We start from the raw sequence: 13,137 nt of genomic DNA, 5'->3' as shown, positions 1-13,137 counted from the left end.
GAAAAAAATTTGGTTCTTTGATCTTTCAAATTCCTCATAGTGATCAACAGATATAAATCCCATGTGACTCAGAGAATAGAGTTGTGCTCCCCGGCAATGGTGCCAGAAAAAGGTCTAGATAACCCACAAGTATAGGGGATCGAAACCGTTTTCGAGGGTAGAGTATTCAACCCAAATTTATCAATTCGACACAAGGGAGCCAAAGAATATTCTTGAGTATTAGCAGCTGAGTTGTCAATTCAACCACACCTAAAAGACTTCATATCTGCAGCAAAATATTTAGTAGCAAAGTAGTTTGGGAGTAATGGTAATGGTGGCAAAACTAACAGTAGCAATATTCTAGCAATTGTAACAGTGGCAACAGAAAAGTAGCAAAGCAAAGATCAATATGAAACGAGCTCGTAGGCAATGGATCAATGATGGATAATTATGCCGGATGGCATTCATCATGCAACGGTTATAACATAGGGTGACACAGAACTAGCTCCAATTTATCAATATAATGTAGACTTGTATTCCGAATATAGTCGTACGTGCTTATGGAAAAGAACTTTCATGAAATATTTTGTCCTACCCTCCTGTGGCAGTGGAGTCCTATTGGAAACTAAGGGATATTAAGGCCTCCTTTTAATAGAGTATCAGACCAAAGAATTAGCACTTAGTGAATACCTGAACTCCTCAAACTACGATCATCACCAGGAGTGGTCTCGACTATTGTCACTCCGGGGTTGCCGGATCATAACACGTAGTAGGTGACTATAACTTGCAATATCAGATCAAGAACACAAATATATTCATGAAAACATAATAGGTTCAGATCTGAAATCATGGCACTCGGGCCCTAGTGACAAGCATTAGGCATAGCAAAGTCATAGCAACATCAATCTTAGAACATAGTGGATACTAGGGATCAAACCCTAACAAAACTAACCCGGTTACATGGTAAATCTCATCCAACCCATCACGGTCCAGCAAGCCTACGATGGAATTACTCACGCATGGTGGTGAGCATCATAAAATTGGTGATGGAGGATGGTTGATGATGACGATGGTGATGGATTCCCCTCTCCGGAGCCCCGAACGGACTCCAAATCTGCCCTCCCGAGGAAGAACAGGGCTTGGCGGGGGCTCCATATCATAAAACGCGATGAATACTTCTCTCTGATTTTTTTCTCCCTGAAAGTGAATATATGGAGTTGGAGTTGAGGTCGGTGGAGGTCCAGGGGGCCCACGAGGTCGGAGGGCGCGCCCCCACCCTTGTGGCTAGGGTGTGGGGCCCCTAGTGCTGATTCTTTCGGCAATATTTTTTATTAATTCCAAAAGTTATCTCCATGAACTTTCAGGTCATTCTGAGAACTTTTTATTCTGCACAAAAATAACACCATGGCAATTCTGTTGAAAATAGCGTCAGTCCGAGTTAGTTCCATTCAAATCATGCAAGTTAGAGTTCAAAACAAGGGCAAAAGAGTTTGGAAAGTAGATACGACGAAGACATATCATTGCCTCTTCTTACTTTCAAAATTTTCTCGTGTCAACATAGAACAACACGAGCGTTGTGTCAATTTTTAGGATTTTTCGGGGTTCGCTTGGACGTTTTTATACATTAACTCAGTTTTCTATGCATTCATGTGTATAATTCAAATTTGAACTATATGCACATGCTCCAGTGCATATAAATTGGTTCAAAATTGTAATGTGTGTCCTTGGTTACATGCTTAAGTCCCATGCAAGAAATGAGAATGAATTTCAAACACCTTGCCACCGCCGCTCGGCCGCTAACATTGAGATACATGGTTTTTAAATTTTAGTAAATCAAAAACGTGTCTGAAATTTATGAAACTTGACATGCTAGCATGGAACGGCATCAACATGCAGTGGTAAAAATATTGTCCCATTTGGGGCAGGTTGGGGTATATAAGCTTCTCACAAACCAGAGCTTCTCACAACATGGTTATGGTAGGGAATGTTTCATCTTTTTGGATGAAACGATATCCATTTCCTCTTCTTGATTTCAATTTTTTCTAGTGCCAACATAGAACAACATGAGTGTTGTGTTAATTTTAGGAATTTTTCGGGGCTCGTTCGGACATTTTTATACATTAACTGAGTTTTCTATGCATTTATGTGCATAATTCAAATTTGAACTACAGGCACATGCTCTAATGCATATAAATTGGTTGAAAATTCAAATCTATGTCCTTGGTTGCATGCTTAGGTCCCATGTAAGAAATGGGAATGAATGTCAAACACCCTACCACCATCACTCGGCCATGAACATTGAGATACCTGGTTTTTAAATTCTAGTAAATCCAAAACTCGTCTGGAATTCATGAAACTTGGCATGCTATCATGGAGTGGCATCAACATGCCGTGGTAAAATTTTTGTCCCATTTGGGGTAAGTTTGGGTATAACCTTCTCACAAACAAGAGCTTCACACAACAAGCATGATGGTTTCAGTATGGAACGTTTCACCTTTGGGGACGAAACAATATCCGTTGCCTCTTCTTGATTTCAATTTTTCTCTAGTGTCAACATAGAACAACAGGAGTTTTGTGTTAATTTTTGGAATTTTTCGGGGTTCGTTTGGACATTTTTATACATTAACTGGGTTTTCTAGACATTTTATGTGCATAATTCAAATTTGGACTACATGCACATGCTCCAGTGCATATAAATTGGTTGAAAAATCAAATATGTGTCCTTGGGTGCATGCTTAGGTCCCATGCAAGAAATGGAATGAATATCAAATACCAGGGCATTGTTGATTGCCGGCAAAACGTTGAGATACTTTGTTTTTAAATTGTAGTAAATCCAAAACTCGTCTGAAATTCATGAAACTTGGCATGCTATCATGGAGCGGCATCACCATGTCATGGTAAAAAATTTGTCCCATTTGGGGCAGGTTTGGGTATAAACTTCTCACAAACCAGAGCTTCTCACAACAAGCCTGATGGTTTTGGTAGGGAACATGCCACCTTTGGGGACGAAACAGTATCCGTTGCCTCTTATTGCTTTCAAAATTTTCTAGTGTCAACATAGAACAACAGGAGTGTTGTGTTAAATTTTGGAATTTTTCGGGGTTTGTTTGGACATTTTATACATTAACTGGGTTTTCTAGGAATTTTATGTGCACAATTCAAATTTGAACTACATGGACATGCTCTAGTGCATATAAATTGGATGAAAAGTCAAATATGTGTCCTTGGGTGCATGCTTAGTTCCCATGCAAGAAATGGAAGTGAATTTCAAACACCAAGGCAGTGTTGATTGCTCGCAAACATTGAAATACTTTGTTTTTAAATTCTAGTAAATCCAAAACTTGTGTGAAATTCATGAAACTTGGCACGCTACCATGGAATGGCACCCGACATGTTGTGGTATTTTTCGTGTAAATTTTGAGAGAAGACACACTCGAATAACAGCCAACGAAGGCATTTTGAAAAAAATAGTTGCCACTTTAATATCTCAAACATTTGTATAATTCAAATCGTGTGCGTTCTGTTAACCATTCACGTGACGCCGCGTGTCTTGGTTTTAACGGCTATAGGAGGTGTCGTGCGGACAGCTGCTTGACTGAACAGGAGGCGTGCGGCCACAGTTCGGTGCGCAGGCTGACTGAGAGGCATGCAAGCTGTCCTCCAATGCGCGGGCTCACCGGGAAGTGTGCGAGTTGTACGCTACGCAGGCTCACTGGGAAGTGAGCCCTTTGACTTCCATGGCCGCCCGCCTTCGTCTCCATCAATGGCGCCCGAGCCACTGTTTAATACGGGCGGCCTAACCGTTCGCCTCCCATTCCCCTCCCTCCCGCAGACCTCCGCCAACGCCATGGCGTAGAATGATCATCTGCCACTAGTCTTCAAGTTTGGTGAAGTCGACTCCGGACCGGAGGAGATAGAAAATAAGGAGGAATGGGCCCTCATGGGCATGGCCCAGAACGAGCTGGCCACAGCGGTTACTGCCCCCACTCCCGTCCTAGCTCCCATCCCCGCGCCCGCGCCTGCGACCATCCCATAGCATTGACGGGCTGGTCGCCGAGCACTATCGCAGAGCTAGAAGCCACGGGCGCCAGCGAGGTCTCTGCGGACCCGCGCGAGCTCATGTACATGCTAGCGCCAGCGCCCGTGCCCGTGTGCGCCCCTCCACCCACCACGGCGCCGGTCCCCATGAGTTTGGCTACACCCACTGCGCCCATGCCCGTGCTTGTGCCCCCTCTGTAGCATGGGACGCCGCCGTGGACCGTTACCTCTCAGCGGCGCCAGTTGCCGTCCTCCCGCGCCCCGCACGTCAATCGCGCAATGACATGATGTTTGATTTACAAGTGAAGCACATTCTGTGCTGCCTTGAAGACTTCAACAACGGTGTCCCGGAGGACGACAATGACAATGACGGCGCGGCACGCCGCCTCCGCCGCCACCAGAAATAGTGTTTTGGGGGTTTAATAATGTATCTCGAATTCTCGACCATATGAATATAAATTCGAAGTGTGACCAAATGAAAGATGTGGTTTGAACGAACTTGCATTTTTCTCTCTTAATGTACAGACTTATCAAACGATTTTCTTTTGAAAATAATGTTAGTGGTTTTTAAATATAAAACACTCACAAATGTTTTAGTTAGAACACCCGTATGCAAACCGACAACTTCCCCAGGAAGCCAAGGGAAAATGTGCCGAGCAGGATTTGTGCAGCTCTTGATCGCAAACGTTTTAGATAAAACATCCGTATGCAAAGTGAGATATATGGTCTTCCCCCTTAAGTCAAGGGAAAATTCGCAGCGCAGGATTTGTGCACCCCTTCAACGCAAACGGTTGTTTTGGATGACCCGTGTGCAACCACGTAGAAAGAATTGGGTAAGATTTGCATCTGTCATAATGGGTATGTTGCCATTTTTCAAACTGGAAAGATTGACATTTGTTGATCTAGTAACATTGCCATTTGTCAACCTTTTAACATTGTGATTTGTCAAAATATGCAGCTAAAAATCACTAGCACTATCTAATTTTTGCAACTAAAATCACTAGCATTATTCATATGGACACCAATACAAAGTGGCATTGTACTTTTTTTGTCAAATTTGAGACCAGTTTTGATGTAACCTTTATCTGATTACACACGGGAGATTATTAATAATTGGGAGGCAATATCCCAAACAGATTATTTATTCGAACCGTGAGTATTAGACCAACAATGGATACGTGTCATGCTTCGGTTAAGCAATAAAGCGGCAACATTAATCATTCAAATAGAAAAATAATATATGTGCCGCCACGCGACCCGTGTGCTGTACGAGCAGGCGTGAGTTGACGGGAAGCATATGCAAATGTGCCATTGATTACATACAACAAGTCATCAGCACACAACGACAACGAGGATACATGTTGGATTATAGATTATTTCCAACAAAGCATTCTAGTAAATAAAATACTAAAGTTTTTCTCACACAACAAATAAAAAAGCGATGAAATGAACTTCATCTCAACCAATCATCGGCGTTGGAAACGCTTTCTTTGAACCATAACTGATTATCTACGAAGGGCCAGCTATTGTCAATCTCGAAACCAACGCAGGACTGGTCATCCAGGCTGAAGCGGCCTATATCAGAACACATATTGTGATAGCCAGGGTAGGGAACCATAGCAATGTCCGAGGTATATATACATTTGCTTCTCATAAATGGTAGTAATGTTGTGTCAACAGCAGTTGGATCGTCTTTCACCATCATTGGATAGTTTTGTCCAAGGAAGAGCGAATTTTCTCCAAGACTATCAATACTGAACCAGGGAGAAGGTGTTGGCACTAGCACACTATTATCCATCCTGAATACCCTGCAACATATGTTGGAATAGGTCTGGAGAGTGCAACCATGGGAGACAACACCTGCTTTGTTAGTAACATCAGCAGTGCCCTGTATACATACAAGAAGAGGTGATCCATCGGAATAAGTTGCCAGGCGCCACTGAGTATATAGGTCCTACTTGTCCTCGTGCTCGTGATCATCACCATCGTCATCTCCCCCTTGGTTATAAAATTTTTCAAGTATAGGTGGTGGAATGTTCACAGGACCTTGGAAACACAAGAAGGTTAATTAGTAAAGGGAAACTAGCTAACCCGCATGCATGTGGATGAAACAATTATAATTATGATGGAAGACGAACGTACCGAAACCATAAGGATTCCATGCAAAAATAGTGCCACGAGTGATGGCAGCAAACACAAGACCCTCGTATTGAATTGCATCACAGTACTCATCTGTGTACAAAAATTGATTTTTGAGCAATATCCATCGAGGCGTGGAAGTAAGGACGGCAACAAGCTTGTCAAAGATAGCAACAACTTCATAGTTCTTGTAATCCCAAGAGCGGTTGGGAACTTGACAAATTGCTACCTTCCGTAGACGACAGTCACCATGATCGTATTTGAACGTACGTAGATCATCTGTGTGCTCAACCTCAAGGCACTCTGTGATTTCTGGAAGTGGAACCTGGTGACGAGTGTACACATTCACAAGTTCCCATTCGCAGTTATACCCAATATAAAAACTCAATCTCCATTTGTGCCTACCCAAGCCTTACCCTCAGGCGATGGCATCTTAACATCACACGTATCATTATCCAGCGGCATCAACTTGAACAAGGCGACGCTTCCGTCATCCCCACGCCGGTGACCAGCGTCATGGCGAAGAAGATAGGAGAGATCAAACCGCTCCTGAACCCTTAGGTTCTTTGCAATGATGTTATTTGTTGAGTCAAGAATGGACTTGAACGAATCTACCATGCTTGCCGAGATGATGATGTCGCACCGATCAATGATTTCCTCCACCACGTCATCTTTCAGATCGGGGCAAGAATAACGGGGTCGTTTCCGGCCTGTTCCCTCCATGGAGAAGACAATCGAACAATGGCAGAAGGAAGGGTGAAGGCAAATGGAGAGAGGAAGAGCGTGCGACAGCAGTTCCAAATCGAGAGGGAAAGGCGAAGAGGCGGTGGACGATTGCCACAGTACATGAAGAGGGGAGTGGGGAGCGAACGGTTGCCACAGAGGTCACACACTAACGACAAGGACGAGTGAACCACATGCCGTATATTGCACACACCTTGATATGGTTGGCCGTTTCTTTTGTGTTGCCTAATCACAGACAGTTCATCCGAGTGAACCATATGTTGTATATCGCACACACCTTCATCTGGCTACCCGTTTCTTTCGTTCCTCCTCATCGCAAACAGTTAATTGAACTGAACTGTATGCCCTGCATCGCACATGCAACTAAAATTTGAACCGTGTTTGATGCATCCGTCAACGCAAACATTTTGCACCTTTTTTGACGTTCTTTTACACCACTGTTTATGATTATTGCATCGCACATAGTTTCGTCAAAGGGTCTCTGATCGTAGTGTCGCGTTAGCAGCATCCTGTAGTAGTGTAATTGTACCTTCTCTCAATTTGGAAAGTAGCACATCTGAGAAATCCGTTCCCGTGATGCCTCACCAGCTAGAGAGGAAGCTAATGATGATGATCATGAAACTTTAGATCAAGTTACTACCAGAGTGGTACGGTAATCCTGTTTTGGAAGTCATATTACTAGACCATGGTGAACCTACGAACTATGAAGAAGTTATGATGAGCCCAGATTCTGAGAAATGGCTTGAGGCCATGAAATCTGAGATAGGATCCATGCATGAGAACAAAGTATGGACTTTGGTGGACTTGCCCGATGATTGGCAAGCCATTGAGAATAAATGGATCTTCAAGAAGAAGACTGGCGCTGATGGTAATGTCACCGTCTACAAAGCTCGACTTGTCGCGAAAGGTTTTCGACAAGTTCAAGGGGTTGACTACGATGAGACCTTCTCACCCGTAGCGATGCTTAAGTCAGTCCAAATCATGTTAGCAATTGCCGCATTTTATGATTCTGAAATTTGGCAAATGGACGTCAAAATTGCATTCCTTAATGGGTTTCTTAAAGAAGAGTTGTATATGATGCAACCAGAAGGTTTTATTGATCCTAAAGGTGCTAACAAAGTGTGCAAGCTCTAGTGATCCATCTACGGACTGGTGGAAGCATCTCGGAGTTGGAATATACGCTTTGATGAGGTGATCAAGGCATATGGTTTTATACAGACTTATGATGAAGCTTGTGTTTACAAGAAAGTGAGTGGGAGTTCTGTAGCACTTCTGATATTATATATGGATGACATATTGCCGATTCGAAATGATATAGAATTTCCGGATAGCATAAAAGGATACTTGAATAAAGAATTTTTCAATGAAAGACCTCGATGAAGCTGCTTACATATTGAGCATCAAGATCTATACATATAGATCAAGACGCTTTATAAGATTTCCAATGAGTACATACCTTGAAAAGATTTTGAAGGAGTTCAAAATGGATCAGTCAAAGAAGGAGTTCTAGCCTGTATTGTAAGGTGTGAAGTTGAGTAAGACTCAAAGTCCGACCTATTGTATGCCATAGGTTCTATAAAGTATGTCATGTTGTGTACCAGACCTATTGTGTACCTTGACATGAGTTTGGCAAAGGGGGTACAATAGTGATCCAGGAGTAGATCACTAGACAGTGGTCAAAATTATCCTTAGAGGACTAAGGAAATGTTTCTCAATTATGGAGGTGGTAAAGAGTTACGTCGATGCAAGCTTTGACACCGATCCAGATGACTCTGAGTCTCGATCTAGATACATATTGAAGTGGGAGCGATTAGCTATAGTAGCTCCATGCAGAGCATTGTAGACATATAGATTTGCAAAATACATACGGATCTGAATATGACAGACCCGTTGACTAAACCTCTCTCACAAGCAAAACATGATCACACCTTAGTACTCTTTGGATGTTAATCACACTAGTAAGCTTGCACGTGCAACGCACGTCTTGATGGATATTACATTTAGACGTGAGAATCACGTGCATAGAAAAACAATTTGGTAGCAGTAAGAATACTACAAATCAACATATAATATAAATGAGCTTTAAGAAATGCTATAGCTTACGATTATATGCACCGAGCAACAACACAAGTAATTATCTTAGTATTCCTGATAAGCTTATGTGGTTCTCATGGATGTTGCCTTCAGCTTCATTCTTGATGTACTCATGGATGGAAGTGCACCAAAAATTGTGTTATCAGAATCAACGTTCATGCCCTTTATTTGGCACTATACATACTAACATAGTTTTGATCAAAGGAGTCAGCAAGCATCATGACCATCATCGTGCACAGAATTATACATGGCCAAGACATATTAGAGTAATAAATCTGCCATGTTAACTTATTGACATGTCCTAGGTGCTAATAAATAATAATTATGTGACCCAATAAGTTCGCCTCTGCCACTCTTGGGATTACATAAGGCTCAGCCACTAAGAACTTACATGACAATTTCAGGAAAGAATGTAACTACTTGCAATCTAGAAGCAACAGCAAATATATTATATATTGTTGCTTGCATATTATTTCTTGTCCATGGTCATATGCATGAAAGGGTTTCTAGCACATGCTTTAGATATTCTGTAACATGATATTACATAGAAAAAGCATTGGGATTTTCACATGTAACATCAACAATATATACATGCAGTTGCCTCAAACGACCATATGATCTTACAAATGAAAGCACAAAACTAAAAAGGAACATATAAGAAATGTGATTCATATAGTATTTCATTACCAACATGGCACAAAAATGAAAATGAAACAGAATCACAAGTCCAAATCCTCGCACGTTTTTTCATAAGTGCAGCCTTAACTGAAAACTTGAAAGTAAACTAAAATGAGCATGCTTTTATAAAAAAAATAGCAAATATATATGTTACAAGTATGAAGTTTGTAGTTTGTAATTCAGTTCTTTACATCATAAATGTATACATTGTTTTTCATCCTTTGGCAGGGAGTAATAAAAGGCATAGTCCTAAATGTGAACTAAATTTTAAGGAGACATACATTTATTAGCTAGATAATGTTTCAGTGGACCTAGTTCGAGAGGAAGCACCACTATACATTATTCTATTATTCAGCTAAAAATCAAGATATGAATGACATTGAGACCCTCGAGAAGAAACATAAAATGAGTATTTTCAATAGCTAGTCATTATCTCTGTATCTCTGAATTTCTTGTACAATCATTGTGTGCTTGTTCAAAACGGATCCCCTAAACTTCAAATTCTACATTTATTTAATTGGAAAATCTAATTTTATAACATTGTTGGATGCTCTATGGTTTGAGAGTAATTGACTATGGAAGGAAGTGACAGAGCAACATAAAACCGGTAGGATATACACATATGAGTTCTGTGTAATACATGTATTACAAATTGGCCCGTGATTTTTTTCCACTTAAATCAAAAGGACGCAAGAAGCAAACTTTAAATACTTGTGCACCTTGCCTTCATTTGTCAATCAGAAAACCATACAGAGATTGCCCAAATTCAAAATAAATAGGTACAAGCATGCAAGTTTTACCATATCCAGTTTCATGTAAGTGGCTGCGTCATTCAAGCCACCCGTTTTTAAACAAGACTTAAAAAGGTAAATTTCCTTTCAAATTTACTATTGTAACATGTTAAAAAAAGGAGATGAGGAAAAGAGCATGGTAACATAGCCGAGCACTTTCCATATTAACTCAAGTTCATGCTGATAGAAATCTTGGAAATAATCATTTATATATGTAACTTTGTAGTGCTTTATAGCATCCACTGAACTATGTCCTGGACTTGGTCTATATATTAAATCGTTTCAGCTTCTGGATTGTTGTCATAGAACCTATGTTAGGAATACAGTGTACAATATTTCTAATTGCAAAAAATACACGTGTGTGTTAAGGATTCCCGAAAATGGAACCTAACAATATCACAAATACTTATTTCCATCTCTGCAAAAGAAAATTTTGGGAATATATATCTCTGAATCAATGAGCATAGCCCTATATCAGAATTTACAAAAATCTCTTTCAAAGAAATGGTAATGACTAATTTACAACAGTGTGCTGGAGTTTTAAATACAACCAGTTGGGGCAATTTATTGGACAAGTTGCACATGTTCATAGAGATGAACACAAGGAAGCATTGAAGGACCACGGAGGAAGATGGTCATGCAACTGCTCGAGCGATGAATAATTCAGGACTAAGTTGTGACAATCATTTACAGCCTCCACCTCAACAGAAACAATATGTTAATTACATACATACCTTGAGCCAAGTAGAACAATCACGTGCATTACGTGTCCAGAGTTAGGGAACGGCGAGTGGACGAACTGGGTGAACTTACCACTGGTGCCCTGCTTTGACAGTTGGTCTCACATCCTCAGGACGGTGATCGGCAAGAAGTGGATGCAGGTGACCCCGTAGGTGATGCCATCCTGCAGAGTTCTGAACACAGCAACACGCAATAGATTTTTAAATTCAGCAACATGCATATCAGGTGTCCGTCGTGATTGACCTCAAGAATCAGCCGAGGAGGTGGAGCGGGGAGGTCTGCACCCGGGTAGTGCGGCAGCACTCGGACTGGCACGTGTGCCCGTGGCGCAGCAGGGAGCAGGCAGGCGAGGCCCCGGTTGGCGCAGCGGCGTGGGTGGCGACAATGCAGGGATCCATGAGGGCACAGGCTGTTAGCGGAGGAGCCAAGGCGGCGGCCGACAGTGGCGGAGGAACGGGGGCGACGAGGCGCTGGCGGCGGCGCCACGTGGATCGCATCGGGGCCAAGTAGATCGGCCTGCGGCAGCAGACGGGGAAGGCAAGAACTGGGACGCGTGGTTAAATTTTGGTTAGGACTAATTTATGGTGGGATTAGGTGGGAGGTTAGCGCTAATTGGGGTAGAATCACATGGTTGCCAAATGAATCTTTCATCCCTTCGATGGCAGCCAGAGTTTTCGTCCTCTCCTCAAAATTGCTAAACGTACTTTTGCTAAGATTTGGTTGTTAATCTTGACGGTTAGATCCAAATGAGTGAGGTGATCGTGGGGCTATAATTGTTTTGGTTTGTTACATGTATGTTAAACGGAGTGCATTTAGAAAAGATAATGTTTGCTTGTTTAATAGTAGTATAGATATCGACGTGAACTAGATTATTGACTCTAGTAAACTCTTTGGGTGTCGGTCACATAGCGATGTGAACTATGGGTGTTAAATCACATGATGATGTGAACTAGATTATTGACTCTAGTGCAAGTGAGAGACTGAAGGAAATATGCCCTAGAGGCAATAATAAAGTTGTTATTTTATATTTTCTTATTCATGATAAAGGTTTATTATTCATGCTAGAATTGTATTGATCAGAAACCTTAATACATGTTGAATACATAAACAAACACCGTGTCCCTAGTGATCATCTACTAGACTAGCACGTCGATCAAAGATGGTTAAGGTTTCCTAACCATAGACATGAGTTGTCATTTGATAACGGGATCACATCATTAGAAGAATGATGTGATGGACAAGACCCATCCGTTAGCTTAGCATATTGATCGTTCAGTTTATTGCTATTGCTTTCTTCGTGTCAAATACTTATTCATTCGACTATGAGATTATGCAACTCTCGGATACCAGAGGAATACCTTGTGTGCTATCAAACGTCACAATGTAACTAGGTGATTATAAATATGCTCTACAGGTACCTCCGAAGGTGTTTATTGAGTTGGCATAGATCAGATTAGGATTTGTCACTCCGAGTATCAGAGAGATATCTCTAGGCCCTCTAGGTAATGCACGTCATAAGCTTGCAAGCAAACGACTAAGGAGTTAGTCACAAGGTGATGTATTACGAAACGAGTAAAGAGACTTGCCGGTAACGAGATTGAACTAGGTATGAAGATACCGACGATCGAATCTCGGGCAAGTAACATACCGATGAACAGAGGGAATTACATATGTTGTCATAACGGTTCGATCGATAAAGATCTCATAGAATATGTAGGAGCCAATATGGGCATCCAGTTTCCGCTATTGGTTATTGATCGGAGAGGTGTCTCGGTCATGTCTACATAGTTATCGAACCCGTAGGGTCCGCACGCTTAACGTCTGATGTCGTTTTGGTATTATATGAGTTATGTGGTTTGGTGACCGAATGTTGTTCGGAGTCCTGGATGAGATCACGGACATGACGATGAGCTCCGGAATGGTCCGGAGGTAA

The sequence above is a fragment of the Triticum dicoccoides genome, chromosome 6A, assembly GCF_002162155.2.
Source record: "Triticum dicoccoides isolate Atlit2015 ecotype Zavitan chromosome 6A, WEW_v2.0, whole genome shotgun sequence".
In the NCBI taxonomy this organism is placed as follows: Eukaryota; Viridiplantae; Streptophyta; class Magnoliopsida; order Poales; family Poaceae; genus Triticum; species Triticum dicoccoides.
The sequence above is the reverse complement of the archived record's forward strand: the minus strand, read 5'-3'. Positions refer to the sequence as shown.